Raw genomic sequence first — 19,460 nt, forward strand, 5'->3', positions numbered from 1 at the left:
CAAACAGCAACAGCAGGTAGGGACTAGGGATGATCAGGCATTCAAGGAGAAAGAAGGTCAACAAGCAGGAAGCACTTAAACTTTGCCAGTTTCTTAGTTCAGGCTAAGTGAATCCTTGTCATTCATTCCCTAGCATTTACTGGGCTCCTGTTCAATTCAAAGCGCTTGGCAACCAGAACCTTAAACTGCATGATGCTCACAAACATAGAAATGTTTGAGGCATTCTTCCTGTGTTAATAAATAATGGCTAACATTAAGCTAAAAGGTCAACTGAACTCTAGTAAGAAAGCCAAGGTTTACTGATAATTTCAGATATATCCATTTTCATTCAGAATAACCCATAGTGAAATCTGCAGTATAATGATATACTGAGCTCACTGCCTAGCAGATTCTTTTGCTTATATTTTTTCCCCACATTTGTAACCGGAATACATTGGTTATTCAATACAAACGTAATGGTTTTAATGGCTAATCAACCATGTGCAAGAAAAATACATAAGAGGAATAATCCCAATTTGGGTTTGGCAAGAATTTCTACCGTTTGCTTCACTAATATTTTGTGGTAAGAACAAAGCTTCAGAAATTCTCTGTGGAACATTCAGCTCATTAGAATACACATCAGTTACCATATTGCCCCTCACAGTGTTGGAAAGACAGATCAATTGGAAATGCCTAAAAAAATAGGGGATAACACCTGGGGTAAAATACACATTAGAGTCAGATGGGCCCAGATTTGAGTTCCAGCTCAGCTGTCTAGCAACAGCGTCACCTCAGGCAAGTGATGTCCACTTCCCAAGCCTCAGCGTTCTCACCTGTAAAACATCAGTAGGAATTCTACCCAGACATGCTATCTGTAAGAGGGCTCAGGACAGCATCTGGCATGGAACAGGCTTCCAATCATGGCACTGTCTCTAAGAGACATATTCTGCTGATCTCTACTTGAAAGCCTTGCAAAGTCAGAATCGAGCTCATTGTAATTGGCTTTCTGGTAAACTGAGGTTCTACAACAATCCCCTTTACTTGAGAGACTTGAGAGACCTCACTTTCCTGCTTCACTCAGCAAGCCTGGAGGAACATATTTAGGGATTTGTCTTGTTAACTGAGGACCCAGCAGTGACAATGTCTAGAGTTGAATCCTGTCACCTACCAGCTATATGGCCTTGCAAGGTTTTTTTTTTAAATCCTTTCTATGCCTCATTCCTCTGTCTTTAAAATCAGAATAATAACAGTACCTAATTGTTAAGCTCTTAGGGTTATTGTATGGAAACATATATGTATAAACACACATACACACATGTATGTGTGTACACATAGCTCAGTAACAATACTAATCCTATGTGAGTTTGTAAGTGTTAGCCATTATGATTAACAATAAGATTCTGGACATTAGAAAAAATACTGAAGCTAAAAGATTGAGAAGGTGTAGGGGAGGCAGCTAAATGAATAAAGAGAACAAGACTTATTCACTTAAGAAATTATAATTGATTACTATAATGTTCCGGGCACTGTTCTATTTTTGGTAACTCTCCTTCTGGATGAGGGGAGACACATATAAATTGTACTTCAAAGTTATTTGCTTGTTTTTTAAAATTTAAATAAATCTCTGTTGTAATGTTATGCTATGGCCGTTTGCCTCTTTCTCCTAAAATCTAAAGGGAGAGAAAAACAATTTATTCTGTTGGATTTTTTTTCTTAGTTGTGGTCCCATTATAGCTGCGTGCCTTTGGTTAGGTCTGTAAGAGACCTCTCACCTCGCCTCTCCCCTTAGATGCAGAGTGGAGGTTGCACCGTCCTTCTATGTCATATGCGATGAAGCCCAGTAAAGGAATCCCTACACTTGGAAGCTGCACTCAGATGTCCTTTGTATGAAGGATCTGCCACCCTATTTAAGGCTAGAGGTAGCTATGAGCCAAGAAAAAGCTTAGTTTTTAACCCAAAACCCAACTTACTATGACAGACTCACCATGCTGGGAGTATAAACTCCAGCTTATACTAACAGCAGGAGTGTAAGACTTTAAAGAAGCCATCAATTTGGTTATTGACTTTTTTTTTTTTTTTAAGGATGGGGAGAGGTAGAGATGAGGGGACTTATAATATGTTCAACTCAAATTAGTATTCAAGACTTAAAATATCTCTTTTTGCTAGAGATGATGAATAAAAAGTGAAATACGGAAATGAATGTTCTGGGGTCAAGATGGGTCCTGATTTCCTAAAAATAGAACTCTCTGGATTTGGACTTCTTTGGATGTAGGTTCTGGGGACTGTAAGAGCCGCCCTCTAAGGTTCTGCTGAGAAAGGACCCCTTCGTCCTCACCTGTCCTGTGGTAGCAGCCGGAGCGCGGCTCCCACCGTCCTAGATGATCTCCTGCTTGCTTTCTGGTGACCTGCAATGTCATTTGCCAGAGCACTGCTCCTTCCTTTCCCACAGAAAGCATCCAGGACCCTGCCCAACACCACCTTCTCCCCCAGGCTGGAGGAAGTTTCCTAGATCTGGGCTTAAACACATCAAAATATAAAAGAGCTAGTTACACCTTTCCATTAGGAAAATGATTTTTATATTCTTATGCTTACATAAGGAGTTAAAGCAATTAAGTGTTTTCCACAGAATAAGGAAGATTTGCCTGTTTTTCTTTCCTGCAAATAACAACCAAACTAGCTGAGAGGAAAAAAAAAGTCATTTCTAGAGATCTCTGGTTAGGCATTTGCTCACAACAACTAAAAGGGGCCTCCAGCTGACCTGGAAGACCTCAATTTGGGGAAATTCTAACCACATACTAGCTACCATGATCTCAGAATACATTTTAGCATACTTGTTTTCAAAAACAGAAGAAACCTGCCTTTTCCTTTATAATTTCTCCTTGAAAAGGCTGCATTAAATCAAAAGGGTACCTTAACATCCATGACATCCTCACATTGAAAAAAAATAGCTATAGGGCGCCTGGGTGGCTCAGATGGTTGAGCGTCTGCCTTCAGCTCAGGTCATGATCCCAGGGTCCTGGGATCGAGTCCCGCATCGGGCTCTCTGCTCCTTGGGAGCCTGCTTCTCCCTCTGCCTCTCTCTCTGTCTCTGTCTCTCATGAATAAATAAATAAAAATCTTAAAAAAAAAAAAAAAGAAAAAAAATAGCTATAGAATCTTCCTTAAAGTCCCAACAGAAACCAGACTGTGACTATCCATTTATGGGCAAGGGGCTCCATCCAGAAAGTAAAGGAGAGGTAGTACAAGTATTTTAACAAGTGAGTAGATCGAGTTGATTTTACTACAGTAACTAGTCAATCCCAGTAGAGGAAGGACTGGAAAAAACAATAGGAGGCAATAAGCAAGGTCAGCAATTCAGAGGCTGTTTCTCTGGGACCGAAAAAATCAGGGCAAATCGAAGAAACATTTCAGCAACAAAACCTATGCCATGTAGTTGCCGGTTTTTTTTAAGATTTTATTTATTTATTTATTTGACACAGAGAGAGAGAGAGCGCGCAAGCAGGGGGAGCGTCAGGCAGAGGGAGCGTCAGGCAGAGGGAGCGTCAGGCAGAGGGAGAGGGAGAAGCAGACTCCCCGCTGAGCGGGGAACCCGATGCGGGGCTCGATGCGGGGCTCGATGCGGGGCTCGATCCTGGGACCCTGGGATCATGACCTGAGCCGAAGGCAGATGCTTAACGACTGAGCCACCCAGGCGCCCCTGTAGTTATCATTCTAATATAGGCCATGGTTGAGGGGAAAGGAGCAGGCAGGGGAAGAAAATCACATTAATCCTATGTTGTAGGGGAAGAAAGCCTTCCCCTTCTTCCCTTGTGAGTTCTCTGGCTGACCTAATCATTAAACTGACATAATACAGATTAACAGGAGAAACATAAATTCAATATTGTATGCACTGGAGCCCCAAAGATAGGTGAGTCAAAAAAGCTGCCAAAGCAGGCAGGACAAATAAACAATTATTCAAGATTTGACAAAACAAAGGAGTTTGGGTGTGGGGTAGCAAACTAATGAAGAAGTAACGAAGTTTGTTTATATTGCCTTCTTGGCCTTGGATTCCCTATCTCTGGTGATAAGGATGCCTTCTACCCTCCTGGTATAGGAAGGATACCTTCACATGAGAGATTTATTTCCTATTTCCAGGGGGACAAAGGAGAGTCAGAGTGTCCTTCCTGCACCAGCTCTTTCTTAAGTAACTTTAATTCAAAATAATCAATATGCCAAAGTGGCATATTTTGAGGTGGCACATTTTTGTTCCCTTCAATATTCTCTCCAAAAATAAGAAAAGAATAACAGTCAGCTCTTAATATTGCTACATATATACGGAATGCAATAAGATCAGAGAGGGAAGAGCCTCTAACCGCCTGGAAAGAGGCCAGGGAGGGCCTTACCAAAGAGGTGCCAATGCCCACCACTGAAGGAACAGGAATTCATTAGGCAGATAAGAAAGATTCTTCTGACAGAAGGCCATGAGAAAGTATGTTCCATTTTCAGAACCTAAATCAGAAGATGGGATCTGGCAAATCAGACAGGCCAGATCATAAAAGAATTTCGTTAGTTTTGTTTGGTTAGCAGTTTTCTTCAGTCAGGAGAAACAAAATTTTGCCAACTTACACCAAAGAGAACAGGGTAAAGGGGAAGACAACTAAAAGAATACAGAAGCAAAGGAAACACTGAACAAGCCATGTCTTTGAAAGAATCCAGGAGAGCTGAAGGGATCCAGGTAACAGTTGCAAAAGCAACTTACAGTGCTTTAATCTATAATACCTGTTGGCAACAGCTTGAAACAAACCACTTCCAACTACTTTCAATCTTTCCTTCTCTTTATTGAAAATTTCCAGGAAAAAATTGGCTATCTTGGCCAGGAGAGCAGAGAGCTCCTTGAACAGCAGTCCTACAAAGCCTGCAGGCACTGAAATCTGATTAGATCCCCAAACTAATATCAATTATATGGTGCCCAGGAGAACTGAGGGTAGATATTCCACAGGCAAAAAGAGACCCATGAGAGTCCTGCATCCTTTGTCAAGGGGTTTGAACTTTATCCTATAGGCAGAGGGAAGCCAATGGAGGATGTAAGGATGGAGATGATCCATGCTTATGTTCTCTTTGGGAACACAAGACACTGTGGAACTGTAACAAGTGAGACCATAAAATGAATGTCAATGGTTTTGTGTCTAGGATACAAAGGATATATAAAATTCTCATGACACTTATTGGCAGACAGTATCAGAGGATGTTAGAAAGAGGAGTAAATTTAGAAATCATTCAGTGAATCCAATTTCATCTTACAGGTTAACTGGAAAGAGGCTCAGCATCGGTATCTTTCCTTGGGTCACAAGTCTACTTATCAGCATTCAGGACTTGGACTAATTTTATTTAATCATCAACACCATCCTGTCAAGCTACTGTCAAAAAAGCCTATTTTTAAAATATCTTTCTTCACAAAGTATTGGGCTCTAACACGGATTCTGTGGTGCCTTTGATTATGTCTGTACCATACACAAAATACAGGGCATTTTTCTCATCATTACTTAAAATGCTTAAGAAATAATGGTGTCTTCCACTTTCTCCCACCATTTCATTTATTCAGCAAGAAACTAGTAAGTATCAGGCACTGTACTGGCTGAGGGCACAGAGTAGCAACAGTATTGCTAATAATAATATGAACATAATGGCCATTATTTACATTGCAGTTACTAGGTGCCAGATTATATTCTGAGTGCTTTTCATATAGTCATTCACTTAATCCTCATAAAAACTGGTAGGCTGGCATGGGGAGTGATTGTTTATGGGTTCAGTGTTTCTTTGGGGGGGCAATAAAGATGTTCTAAAATTAGATTGTGGGACTGGTTTTGCCAACTGTAAATATACTAGAAAACACTGACTTGTACACATTAAATGGGGGAATTTTATGATATCTCAATTATATTTTAATAAAGCTGTTTAAAACCCAAGATGTAGACTATACAGAGAAATAATTTGAGGCACAGAGAGGTTACATCATTTGTCCAAGGTCACAAAGCTATAAAGTGACAGAGCTGGGATTCAAATACAGGGGGTCAGAAGCAGAGTCTCTATATTAAATATACAGTCCCTGACCTGGAAGAACTCACAGTCTGGAGCACATTTACAAACATGAGGCATAAACATCTTGCCCTTGTATCTAAATTACACAGATCCATTAAACACGCACACTCTGGCGAAAAAAGGAGAAATGTACAAAAGAAAGCCGATGGATGACAGAGTGCCAGGTACCTGTAGATGCGTCATCATATCTAAAGCCTGATTCTGCTCCTGATGGTGTAATTAGGAGAAAGCATCCTAAAATAAGCTGCATCAGAAAAGAAGCTAAGAGGGAGGTTTCTCACTGTCCATTAACATGAGAAGCTGAAGTTGCCTTGTGTTTGCATGTGCATGCGCCTGTGCATGCGTGAGCATGTGAGGATTTGCGTGTATGTGTTTTTGCTGGAAAGTTCCCCTCCCGGAAGTCATACCAGTTCTTCATTGTATGCCCAGAACCTGGTGGGGCACATGGGAGATAAATGGATGATGATGAATGAATGACTCTCAACTAGTTAAAGAACAGCTTAAATTGATCTCCAACTTCCTGGACTTTAGAATGGCTCAAATCTAGACCATAAGGAAAAAGGGCTGCTTGTGACTGGAGGTATATGGGCATTAAATGACTATTAATTAGTCATTTGGGGAGTGCCTGGGGTTCATGAGATCGCAGCTGCAAGCCTGTATAGGTCTAGTTCTCACACGCAAAATCCTTTTCAAGACCCCAACCTCTAGTTGTCTTGAAAATGTATTTAAGTGGTTATGAAAAGGACTGGGTAAGAGAAAATGGGTGGCTGAGCTCAAAATCTGTTCTACTTCGGTTTGCCTGGATGGCTCAGTCAGTTGGGCGTCAGCCTTCGGCTCAGGTCATGATCCCAGGGTCCTGGGATCTAGTCCCACATTGGGTTCCCTGCTCAGCGGGGAGCCTGCTTCTCCCTCTGGCTGCCGCTCCCCCCACTTGTGCTCTCTCTCTCTCTGACAAATACATAAAATCTTTTAAAAAAATCTGTTCTACTGCAAAAAAAAACCTCACAGTATATTCCTAGTGATGGTGAGTGAAGGGCAATGCATTTCCTTCAACAGTATATATTCAACCTATTATTACAACCCAAACACAGCAAGCAGAAGTAGAAGATAACCTAAACCAGAATGCAGGGCCCACATTTCAGTTCCACAAGTTGTCAGAGGCTGCTCAAAATTCTTCTCAACAGCAATAATGCTCAAGCCCTCTGCTAACTGCTGACGATTAAGCTATGTCCTCTTGTGCTAAAGGAGTTCACAGAATTGGTGCTTCTACCTCCTCAAAATTTTTAGAATTTCTTTATCATTACTCAGCTGAATATTCTTCACATTGGGTAACAAATTATGAACGTGACATTCATCAGGCCCCAAATGGAACCACTCTTGAGAGTCTGTGAAAAGCCAAGAGAGCTACACGAAAACTACAAACATAGATTTTCTTCCTCGAGTTCAAGCAAAAAATTCTACTTGTCACTGAAATGACAAAGAAGATAAATTTTACATAAGGTAATAAATACCAAGTAATTTATATTTAGCTTTTTAACATTTGAAGAAAAAAGATACGCTCTCTACCCAGATCTGATTCCTCCATCTGCCACAAACTTTAGACATTCTTCTGTTAGCTTACTTATTGTACATATTACAGGCAGAAGAACCAAGCAGTTAAGAGCTAGTACGTCTATATAATCCATTATCCAAACCAGAGCACTTCTGAGAGTGAATAAAGTCACAACAATTACATTGGGACAACAGAAGTAACCTGGGACCATCCCAGGCAAACTGAGACATACAGTCACCCTATTAAAAGCTTGTGCTCTGGTGTCAGAATTTGATGGTGGGCAGGGAGAAATAATTAAAGGTTTGGAATAGTGTTGTTAAATGACCATAACTTCAGGAAGCTTAGTACAGAAGTGGGTTTGGGCTGGAATGGACCAGACAGACATCGAGGAGAGAAAGCCCAAGAAAACATTCTTATGGCACTAGGAAAGAAATAACAAGAGGCCAAGCTAGGACGGTGGAAATGAAAAGAGAAAGCCTATATAAGAGACCAGGCCATTAAAGAAGTCAGATAGATAGGTTGTAATACTAGTCTAAGTAGTTAGAAAATATTAAATACACCTTAAGGGACTTGACAGGTAAATGGCAGGCATAGCAGAGCACCTGATAAGAGGAAAAACCAAGGGAGCTCAGACTCTAGGGCAAAAGCCATTTGCTCCCTATCTCTTCTCATACTTCCTGTTTGCATCAGTGCCAGGCTCACAGGGGTGTGCTTCATTCCAAGGAGAGCTGGAGCCCCCCACAGACCGCTCGATGCAAGGCACAGGTAAGCCAAGAGTTTCCTTCACCGGGAGGGTAATAAAATGACACCAACAATTGCTCCAGACACCACTTGGTGGCACTAGTACCCTGAAATGATTGAAATGCAACCTGCCATTCTTGATCTTAAGCTGGAAACCTTGGACTCTTAAAAGGTCTAGCCAACCCTCAAGTTCAATTTCTTCCATGATTATCTGACTTCTTCCAGAACTTTCACATCCTCCTTTATCTCCATCTATGGAGATATGTGTTATTTTAATGATCTCTCATTATTTCAAAAATTCCTTTGTATGCATATACACATATAATTTACATAAATGTGACCACCTCTTTCAACCACACTTTTCTTATGTAACCTTACCTACCACCACCATAATTCCTCCCACCCCTTCTAGATGATCCATCTTAACAGCCTAGAATACATCCATCACCATCTAACCTTATACAAATGTGTGTATAGACAAAAGAGATATCTAGAGAGAGAAATGTATGCCTATAAAAGTTTTTTTGATTAATGATTTAGAAAATGGACTCATAAAATGTACTCTTCTACACATCTTGCTTTTCTCCCTCAACAGTATCTTGTGGTAATCCTTCTAAGCAATGAGTATTGCTCCAATTCACTTTTTGGGGATGTGTTATGTAATAGTCCATGGTATAGACATACATTAATTTATTCAACAACTGTCCCTTATTAAACGGTATTCGTTTGGTTTCAATTTTTTGTTGTTTTTTTCTTTTTTTTGCCACAATAAACAATCCTGCTGTTGAAATCCTGTGTTTATATCCTGTATGGTACAGCTCCTGTCTCCATGAGTTTAATTCCCCAACAGGGAAATGCTGGATTGAAGGGTAAGCATATACTTTCAATTTTAGGAAATGTTGCTAAATTTACGTCCAAAAAAAGCTCTTTAAAATCCTTATTCCCACCAGCAAAATGTGAATGACAGTGCCCTTTTCCTCACATCTCCACTAGCAATGTGTATTGTTGCTTTTTTCTTTTGCTGCTTGATGGATATAAAGTGACAACTTATCATTAATTAACTTTTTGTTTTCCCGGTTGGCTGTGATCTCAAGCATCTTTCCAGGTTTTTTTTTTTAGCCATTTTCACCTGATTCTTCACAGCTTTTGCCCAAAGCAAGGATATTTTGATGGGATTTTTGCTTAGTAAAGAGGCTAGAAAAAATATTGCTAAAACATTAAAGAAAAGAGAAAAATAGGTTTTATCATGGTCACTATTATCTATATTTGATTTCTAACACTAAAAGCACTTGGGTGCTCAATTCGGCAGCACATATGCTAAAATTAGAACAATACAGAGAAGATCACATGGCCTCTGCACAAGGATGACATGCAAATTTGTAAAGCGTTTCATAGTTTAAAAATACATACAAACATACATGCATGCATAAATACATACATAAAAGCACTGGGGTGCCAGAAAATAATCTTGTGAGTACTATTCAATTCTGGAATATCTACTCTAAGGGCAGAACATGATTATTTCTCTCTTCATAAGGAATTGACTCACTGTTAGTGCTTTGTTTCTGACTGGACATTGTATTTCTGTATATGTTTAAGTAGGACTTGGTATTAAATAAAACCAGTCACATTTATTTGAGTGTCATTCAAAATACTTGTTTAAAAAAAAAAAGAACAAAAATCAGTAGGGAAAGAAATTGTATTTTTAAGCTTCTAAGAAGATTTTATAAACAATGGAGCCCAGAGAACAAAAAAAGTCATAAAATGACTTGACAGTGTCCTTTTAAGTGAACATATGTGAGTTGATGCATCCATGTGTGTCCACATATGTCCTACATATGCACAGCCTGCTGCTAACCAACCAGATTGTTCGATGTGTATGTTTACTGTAAAACAAGCCGAAAGTGTTTGGTCTCTTTGTTAGAGAAACAGCTCATAATTTCAAGTATACAAACGTCAGTTGTTTCTCATTTCTTTTTTTTTTTTCCAAGCCAAATGAGCTGTTGATGCCCAATTTGGCAGGATCCTAACTGAGGCTGACTCTTGGCCAGCTGCAGAAACCCGGTCCTGAAAGTTCAGGAAAATTTTTACAAGAATAAGGAGCTTTTCCTAATGGCTCCCTAAACCAGAGGAAGTTTCCTTAGAGCCTTAGCCAGCTTTTTCCCACTCAGTATCCCAAAGGATAATCACTAACATTGTTTTGGATACTAATGGATGGAGTTAGGGTGTGAAATGAGGGTCCTCCCTGACTTTGGTCAAATATTCTTCCAAAACCCACTGTTAACCGAAAACATCCTGGGGAGGTAGAGATTATTTCTGTGATAACAACTTTATCTATGAGTCCTCAGTATCCCATCTTTCATTTCAGCATTTAGACAGTGCTCTGCAGCTTAAAATGGTGAATGAAGTTTGGACAATTTCCAGTTGAAGATGGAGCCTTTGGATGGATTAGACCCCTACATCTACAATCACAGCATTGAACCCAATTATCACTATCGGTATCCTCTACTACTCACATTAATATTCTCTGAATAGCAGGCTGTTGTGAAAAGAGCTCATGCTCTGGAGTGGAAGAGTCTGTCCAGTCCTAGCTCCATTGTTTCCTGGCTTTGTAGCCATAGTAACTTCATGCTTCCAACTTCAGTTTCCTTATCAGCTGTATGGAAATAATAATATGGATTTCCTAAGTTTCTGATGAAGATGAAATGAGATAACCTATATAAAGGATGATGCACAGTACTGGGGACACATTAAGTGCTTAATAAATGTGAATGCCCTTCCTCTCCATTTCTACTTTCCTCTCTCTAGTCCCTTCAAAGAGAGAGAGACCTGAGAACCAGGAGTATTTCTTGGTCAAGGAGATAATCCAAAAGTCCCCAATCCCAAGGATGGGGGATTGGGGTAGAGGAGAGGCTGATTTCAACAGAAAAAATTCATTTAAAATGTTAAAAATAGCAAAAATAAAATGTTCTCTTTCGATATCATTGAGACTAGACGATAAGTATGAGTATGTATTCATAAATGCATACCCATTTATTTAACACCTACTCTGTGTCTAGAATAGTGCTTGACAGAAGTGTCCATAAATACTTCTTAAATGATTGAATGAAGACCAAACCCTTAAAGCACCATCGTAATTTCTTCTCTGATGCTCAGTTTCCTGGGATTTATTTATTAGTGATGATTCTCTGCTTTTCAAAGTGAATGTCATAGTAAGGAAGAAGTATGGGTATCTGTTGTCACTGTCTTACTCAGCCCCTGAAAACAACCAGAAGCATCCCATCCTCCTTTTAGTCTGACAACACAGGCTCTTTCTACATCAAACCACCTCTCATTCCCTCTTTCCCTTCCTCCATTCAGCCTTTCAAAAGCTGTCCAGTATCTGGCCACAACTGAAAAATACAATTCCTCTTGCTGCAGGTGTCCATGTGCTTGGGGCAAAATGAGCCACTGTTGACAGTTGTAAAGAAAGGGAGAACAGCTGTTTGCATCTGGATATGGGGTAAGAAAGAGAGAACAGCTGGTGGCAGCTGTGGCAGACAAGAAAGTAAGCAAGTTAGCAGCTGCTGGTAATTCAGAATCTACTAGACTGCCCGGAATAATTGAAATCCAGAAGAAGCATGTGAGACTCGACTTAACTGCTTTACTGTATCCTGCTCTTCATTAGATCCGACTTGTCCTTCATTAGAGACATTCCCATGATAGCCACATGAGGACTCCCAGTAGGAATATCAGTCCCTCCTCCCCATCCATAACCCTTTGGAAAATCAAACCAAGAAAAGTAAAATGACACAAACGTTACTTCCAGTAAGCCCACGCTTATTTTTACAAGAAGGAAGCAGTCCATGGTTGACAAGGGAAGGAATGTCACCAATGATGGATCTATCATAAGAATGGGCAAAAATAATTCTTTCTATATTACAAGAGATTATGGTCATTTTGATGATGATCCCACACTTCAGAATTCAGTAGGCTGACATAAAAACGTGATAACTTAAATGTAATATAAGCCTAGAGAAATACATTTTAAAACCCTGTCCGTGGTTTCAATGTTTCTTTTCTCATATGTATGTAATCCTGTGAATGTGTATACATAGGAATATTTCCCTCTATTTTTTATTTTTAATAAAAAGAAGAGAAAGACGTCTTTACATCATGCATCTGGTGACAAAATGTTTGGTTGGTTTTTGTGCTTCCCACTTCTAGTCATCTGGAATTCTAAGAGAAACTGAGAGACCCAAAAGTATGTCATCTATTTCTCATCTTGTTCAACACAGAAGAAAAGCATCTCATCACTCCAATTTATAGAATTTCAGCTCTTTAGTTTCTAAGGTAAAGTTCAAGAGAAGAAAAAAGAAACTATCACAATTTTATATACTAATAAATTTTATACAACCGAATGCCCTCAAATAAAAGAATAATTAAGGAAATTATATGGTAAGCTATCTGTATTTACAGAAATGATAATTTTGCAGATAGTGATAGGGAAAATGCTTGTGATGTAGCATTCATGGAGAAGTCTGCTAAGATCATTCACACATTAAAAGTTAATGCAAAATATACACCATGATTGAAACTAAGGTAAAAGAATAGGCATAGGACAATATAAAAGGAATTTGTTAAAATAGAAGAAGCCAAAAGAAGATAGCAGAGGAGGAATCTTAAATTTTATTTCTTTTATGTTTTCTTTTTGTTGATAGATTATATCAGTATAAAAGATCTAAATAATAATTAAACTATTATGAAAGTTACTAATAAAATTGCTAAACTATAAGCTCCATAAGGACTGGGTCCTTCCTTGTTTTTGATCACCTTTATCTCCAATGCCTGTCACAGTGCCTAATTACCAACAAATATTTGTTGAATGAAGAAGTCCATGAAATGAGTGAGTCATCTGCATTTTTAAATGACACTTGTAAAAGAAAGAATGAAACCATTTGCACCAATGGCATATGTATGACTGAGAAAAGAAGGATGGCTCTACTCAAAAGATCAAGTAGAAAGATTCCCAAAGATGTTAACTCACAGCATTTTGAAATCAGCTCTATCCTGCCTGGTGAGATATGTGGCCCAGCCAGACCTAATGAGCCCCCACATTCTGAATTGGAAGGGAGAGAAACTAGCCAGTGCAAATATGCTTTCAACTCTAAGATAGGACTCTGTGAGTTGGATTAGGAGGAAAGGGAGAGAGAGTAGTTGCCAAAATACTAATGTCCCAAGCACCTGGCCCTTAATTTACTGACCAGAATGGCCCATGACAAAGTTCCCAGATGTTTTGTGCTCCAGGTGGATAGCTTTCCTCAAAGCAAATTTGATTAATATTTCTATCCACAGCTCCCCTCTCAAGTCCAGGCATTGTTACCCGGTCTGGCATTGAAAGCAGTGTTTGAGTTCCAAATCAGGTAGTAAAAATATGAGATGCCATTCACTCTTGATTTTACTGTCCCATTTTCCCGCAACAATAAGGTCCACAGTTGAAAGAATTTTCACGATGTCAAAGGCTGCCTTTGAATCAGCCTTGTTTACTAAACTCCTCCCTGAGGAAATTGGGACAGACTCATCATTCCAATATGAACATCTTTATACAAAGTCTGTTTTCCAGATATCTTGAACCTTCCCCTGGTCCTGCTTATATAAAGTGTGAATGTTCCATGTTAATGTAAAGTATTCCCACACTCCAAACATGGAGTAACTCAAGACCCTGACAAATGTGTATGTTATCCAAAATATGTTTGCAGATTTTTCCCTTTTGCCTATAAAATAGCATTAAAGGAAATGTCTCGCTCCATAAATATAACTGTCAAGTGTTTAAATGACTTACACTTCATCATCATCATCACCAAAATCATAAACTGCCTATTTTTTGTCCAGGGCTGGGCTTGTAGTATACTTGGCATATTCAACAGATATTTGAGTAACACACTGAGAAGATGCAGCTGCTAGGTTTTTATCAACCTTCCCTAAAGGGACCAACATCTAGTTATTTCCAGATATAATTTCTATATTAGAAGTGTGAAGGCTAATTTTATGTGTCAACTTGACTGGGCCATGGGATACCCAGATATTTGGGCAAATATTATTTGTTGTTTCTATGAGGGTGTTTTTGGGTGAGATTAACATTTAAATTGGTAGACTGAGCAAAGCAGATTGCTCTCTATAATGTGAGTGGGCCTCATCCAATCAGTTGACAGCCTGAATGCAACAAAATATCTGACTCTCCACTGAGTAAGAAAGGATTCGTCCTTCCTGAAGGCCTTCATACTGGTACCTTGGCTTTTTCCCGCCTTTGAAGTTGAACTTAAATATTTGCTTTTCCTGAGTCTTGAGTCAACCAGCCTTCAGACTGGAACTACACCATCCATTTGTTCTCTTGGTCTCCAGCTTCACCAGCTCACCCTACAGATCTTGAAACTTACCAACCTCCATAATCACATGAGCCAATTCCTTATAATAAATCTCTTTATATACATATCCTATTGGTTCTGCTTCTCTCAAGAATCCTGACTAAAATGACACATAAAATTTAACATACCATTCAACACATAAGATTCTATTCACTAATAGAGGACTCTGGAAAGAAGGCAGAGTAGGAAGCACCAGGGATCTTTCTCTCCACCCAGATAACAGTTGCATTGGCAGAATCTCTCTGATGTAACTATTTTGGAACTCTGAAGTCTATTGAAGGCTTGCAGTTTCCACTTGGATGGTAAATTGCGGTTAATTTTAGTCAATTTCAGTTCTTAGCCTAGTAACTAACCCTCCTCCACCCTCGGTCCTACGGCAGGCAGCTCTGCCAGTGTTCCTGGAGCCTGCTCAAACTTGGCTGGAGCCAGGCTAAGCAAAAAAGATGCTGTCCTCTAAACACTGGAAATCTGTGCTCAGCTCACTGATTGCTGCTTCTGATCACAGAAGTACAGACAAAGAGGTGGGTGGCCATTGTTGTTGCAGGCCCCTCCCCTGCCAGCTAAAGTGACTTCTAGGGTATTTAAAGAACCAGGCCTTCACTTTTCACTTTTTCTCCTTACAGGAGCCAGACATTAAAGTCTATGACATTCAAAAACACCTGCATATTTGGAGAAAATTAGAAAGTGACTGCACATGCTCAAGAAAAAGCTCAGAAAAACTGTAGAAGACCTTAGGTTTACACCTCAGTTTGATCTTTATCATATAGACACCCTACAACAATCAAAAACAAACAAAGAAAAAACAAAGACAATACTAAAACCCTAGGGAAGAGTGAGGATCTGATTTCCAGAGTTACCCAGTATGTCCACGTACAATAAAAAAGCACAAAGCATACAAATAATAGGAAAGTGTGGCTCATTTAAAGGAAAAAATAAATCAATAAATCAACACTCTCCCTATTGACTTAATAGCGGATCTCCTAGACAAAGACTTTAAAGCTCCTATCTTACAAATGCTCAAAGAACTAAAATAAGATGGGGAGAAAGTCAAGAAAATGATATGTGAGCAAAATGGAAATATCAACTGATAGAAAGTCTAAAAAGAACAACAACAACAAAAAGTCTGGAGCTGAAAAGTACAATAACTGAAGTGAGAAAAAAAAGTGGAGGGGGGGCGGGGACTACAGGGACTCAAAGGCAGATCTGAACAGGCAGAAGAAAGAATCAGTGAATCTGAAGATTAGAACAGTGGAAATTATCAAGTATGAGGAACAGAAAGAAAAAAGATTGAAGGAAAGCAAACAGAGCTTAAGAGACCTATGGAACACCATAAAACTAATCCAGTAGAACTAAGATGTGCAAAGAAAATGTAGCATCTTTAGTTTCTTATCATTATAAATTTAGTCTCTTCCAGATTGTGTCTGGTAAATGCTCAGTCTTTAAAGCTTTCTCCTTCTCTCTTGCTCTTACAGACTATGTCATCTTGGGGTACACAGGTACTAATGTGACTTCATGGCAGCAGGGGGTGGGGAATGGGACATCTTGGATCCCATTCACCATCTGAGTTCTTGCTGGTTCCTCCTGTAAGGTTGCTGGCTAGTGCCTGAACTGATACCTGCTAAGGTGAAAATGAACCTGTCTGTCTTTGGGGCATTATACTGGCATTCACTACTGAAGTCAGTAACAGTAGCCAATTATCTCTGGTCTTGAACTCTTCCAGATCCCCCATTATGCTCTTCGCCCAGTCCCCAGGCTTCCATACAATCTGATCCCACCCCTTTATTTCTCTGACTCCTTTTCTGTCATTCTTCCCCTTGCCTATCCTTCCCCAACTGCATTCATCTTCTCTCTGTTCCTTGAACACACCTGGCATGTTCCTATCTCGGGGTCTTTATACTGCTAGTCTCTCTGTCTGGGATCATGGTTTGTTTCTTCACTATATTTGAGACTTTGCTCTGATGTCACCTTCCATATAATATATTCCTTGACCATCTTATTTAAAACTGAACACCACTCCTGAGCTCCCACACTCCCTTGTTTATTTCCATGGCAATTATCACCATCCATGATTTACTTACTTTTATTGTCTGTCTCCCTCCTTAAGAATATAGGCTCACTAGAGAGACTAGGGCTGGCAAATGGTGTAGAGAACTCAGAATTAATGTGGTCCTTGCTCCATGACCATGAGAGTCAATGAAGTGCATCAATCCCTTGAGAAAAACTGAGCAATGAATGGTAGAATAAACAATAAGATTTTGTGTGGGATTGAGTCAGTAACATGCTTCCCCCACCCATTCCTGTCCTTCACTTTTCAGATTTCCGTATTTTCCTTATCTCAGTCTCTACTGGCTTTCATTTTTAAACTCCAAAGGTACTAACATGTCTAAAAATGTCTTAATTTTTGTCAAAAATTTATTGAGGGCCTACTTAAATTTTTATATTAGTGAAGGTAAACACTGGCTGCTGTAACTAAAACATTTTAACCAAATAGAACCTTATTCTTCACTGAAACTATCAACCCGATGTGTTATATGCAGCTGGCTGGTGGGTTTTCCATAAGAGGGGTTTTTAAGGACCCAGACATCTCCCAGATTATGGCTCCACATGCCCTATCATTTGCTCAGCAACCAGGCAGGAGAGGAAACGGGGGAGAAATAGATATCAGCTGCTTAACTCCCTTGACCGCACACATCACTTCTGCTCACATACCATTGGTCCGAACTAGATCATGGTATAACTGGGTGCAAAGAGCCATGGAAACTGTAGTCTCTGCTTGGGCAACTGTTTCCTTGTGCTGATTCTATGCCACGGAAGGAAAAGCACAGATCTTGTTCCCATTTAGCTGTTTCTACCATATATGTCGTATGGTGTGTAGGCATTTTCACATACATTTACTTCATTAATTCCTTCAACATCTTTATCAGGTATTATTATCAATTCCATTACACAGAGGAGGAAACACACCCAGAGATAAGAACTGACCTCTCAAGGCTTTGGGATGTGACTTCATTCATGGAGATTTGCATTTTTAATACAGGCTTTCTTGAGATATAATTTACATATTACACCATTCACCAATTTAAAATATACACGTCAGTGGTTTTTAGTACGTTCACAGAGTTGTGCAACCATCACCATGGTCAATTTTGGAACATTTTATCACCCCCCCAAAAAAATGTGTGCTCAGGAGCACCTAGGTGGCACAGTTGGTTAAGCGTCCAACTCTTGGTTTTGGCTCAGGTCATGATTTTGGGGTCATGAAGTTGAGCCCCGCATTGGGCTCCATGCTCAGTGTGGAGCCTGCTTAAGACTCTCTCCCTCTCCTTCTGCCCCTCCTCCCCACTCTCCCTCTCTCTCTCAAATAAATAAATAAATCTTTTTTTAAAGTAAAATAAAAATAAATTTAAAGAGAAATGTGCACTCATTAGCATTTCCTTCTCATTTCCTCTTTAGCCCCTTTCAGCCCTAAGCAACCACTAACCTACTTCCTTTCTCTATAGATTTGCCTTTTCTGGACATGTACTATATGTTGGCTAATTGAACAGTATGGAATCATACTATATAGGGCCTTTCACTTAGCATAATGTTTCCAAGGTTCACCCATATTGTAGCAGGCATCAGTATTTTACCTCTTTGGAAAGCCCAACAATATTCCATTGTATGGATATACCACAAACTTGTTTATCCATTCATCAAGTGATAGACACTTGGACTGTTTCCATTTTTGCTTATTATGAATAATGCTGCTGTAAACATTTGTGAACCAGCTTTTATGTGAATGCATGTTTTTATTTTTCTCGGGTATATTCTTAGAAATGAAACTGCTGGGTCATATGGTAACCTGTGTGTTATCTTTTTTTTTAAGAACTGCCAGGCTGTTTTCTAAAGTGGCTATGCCATTTTACAGAGTTAGAGTGTTCTAATTTCTCCACATCCTTCCCAACACTTATTTTTTTTATCTTTTTTATTATAGTGGGGTTTGCATTTTGAAGGATGACTATTTCTGTCAACTTCAAGAATTATGAATTATGGCTCAATTCCTCCAGTAAGAAGCTAAGTAAGAACAGAGAGGCATAAGAAAAATTTTAAAGGATTTGTCTTCCGTGCTTTTTCTCCCAGGTATATCTTCCCTTAATCTGCCATTTGGATGCCCAGAAACCTGAAGCTGTGTTGTGGGATTCCATGAATGCTTGCCCTCCTTGGGTTTACCCAAAAAGTTCCAGACTTTTCCTAATCACTCCTTTCTTGACACTCACAATAAATAATTGGATGCAGGAAGTTTTGAGTCTTTTGTTTTAACCCATCTATTTAGATCCCGTTGACTTTCAGATCTGAGAATCTTTTAACTTCTGTGTTTAGGAGTAGAAACCTTTACATCAAAATTATGCTTACATGGATGAATACTCATTAATTAGCAAAGTATTTTTTAGAGCTAATTTCTATTAAGCTACTTTAATTCCTTGATAAAATTTGTATTCCAAGGCATTAAGATATTTCTGTTTTTTCCCTTTTGATTTTTAATTTACTGAAGTTCTTTTCATTGGAATCAGTTATTTCCCACATAAGGTTTAAATGAAAATGTTATTCAACATGGTTTTTTTTCCCCCTTGCTGTTCATATCAAATTTTTCTTGATTATAGTTTCTGCAATTGCATGAGTTCTTTTATGGTCATTATTTGTACCAAGTCCAATTGTCTCAGGTCAAA

General features: G+C 39.2%; 1 non-coding gene across 1 annotated transcript; it reads left to right on the plus strand.

Moving 5' to 3' along the window:
* The first annotated feature begins 9,643 nt into the window (after nucleotides 1-9,643).
* LOC115938213 (U6 spliceosomal RNA) lies at nucleotides 9,644-9,749 on the plus strand. Its single transcript, XR_004073384.1, has one exon. It is a non-coding gene; the product is annotated as a U6 spliceosomal RNA (small nuclear RNA).
* Nucleotides 9,750-19,460: the final 9,711 nt, after the last annotated feature.

Source organism: Leptonychotes weddellii, chromosome 5, assembly GCF_054177405.1.
Source record: "Leptonychotes weddellii isolate Sample4059 chromosome 5, ASM5417740v2, whole genome shotgun sequence".
Lineage (NCBI taxonomy): Eukaryota > Metazoa > Chordata > Mammalia > Carnivora > Phocidae > Leptonychotes > Leptonychotes weddellii.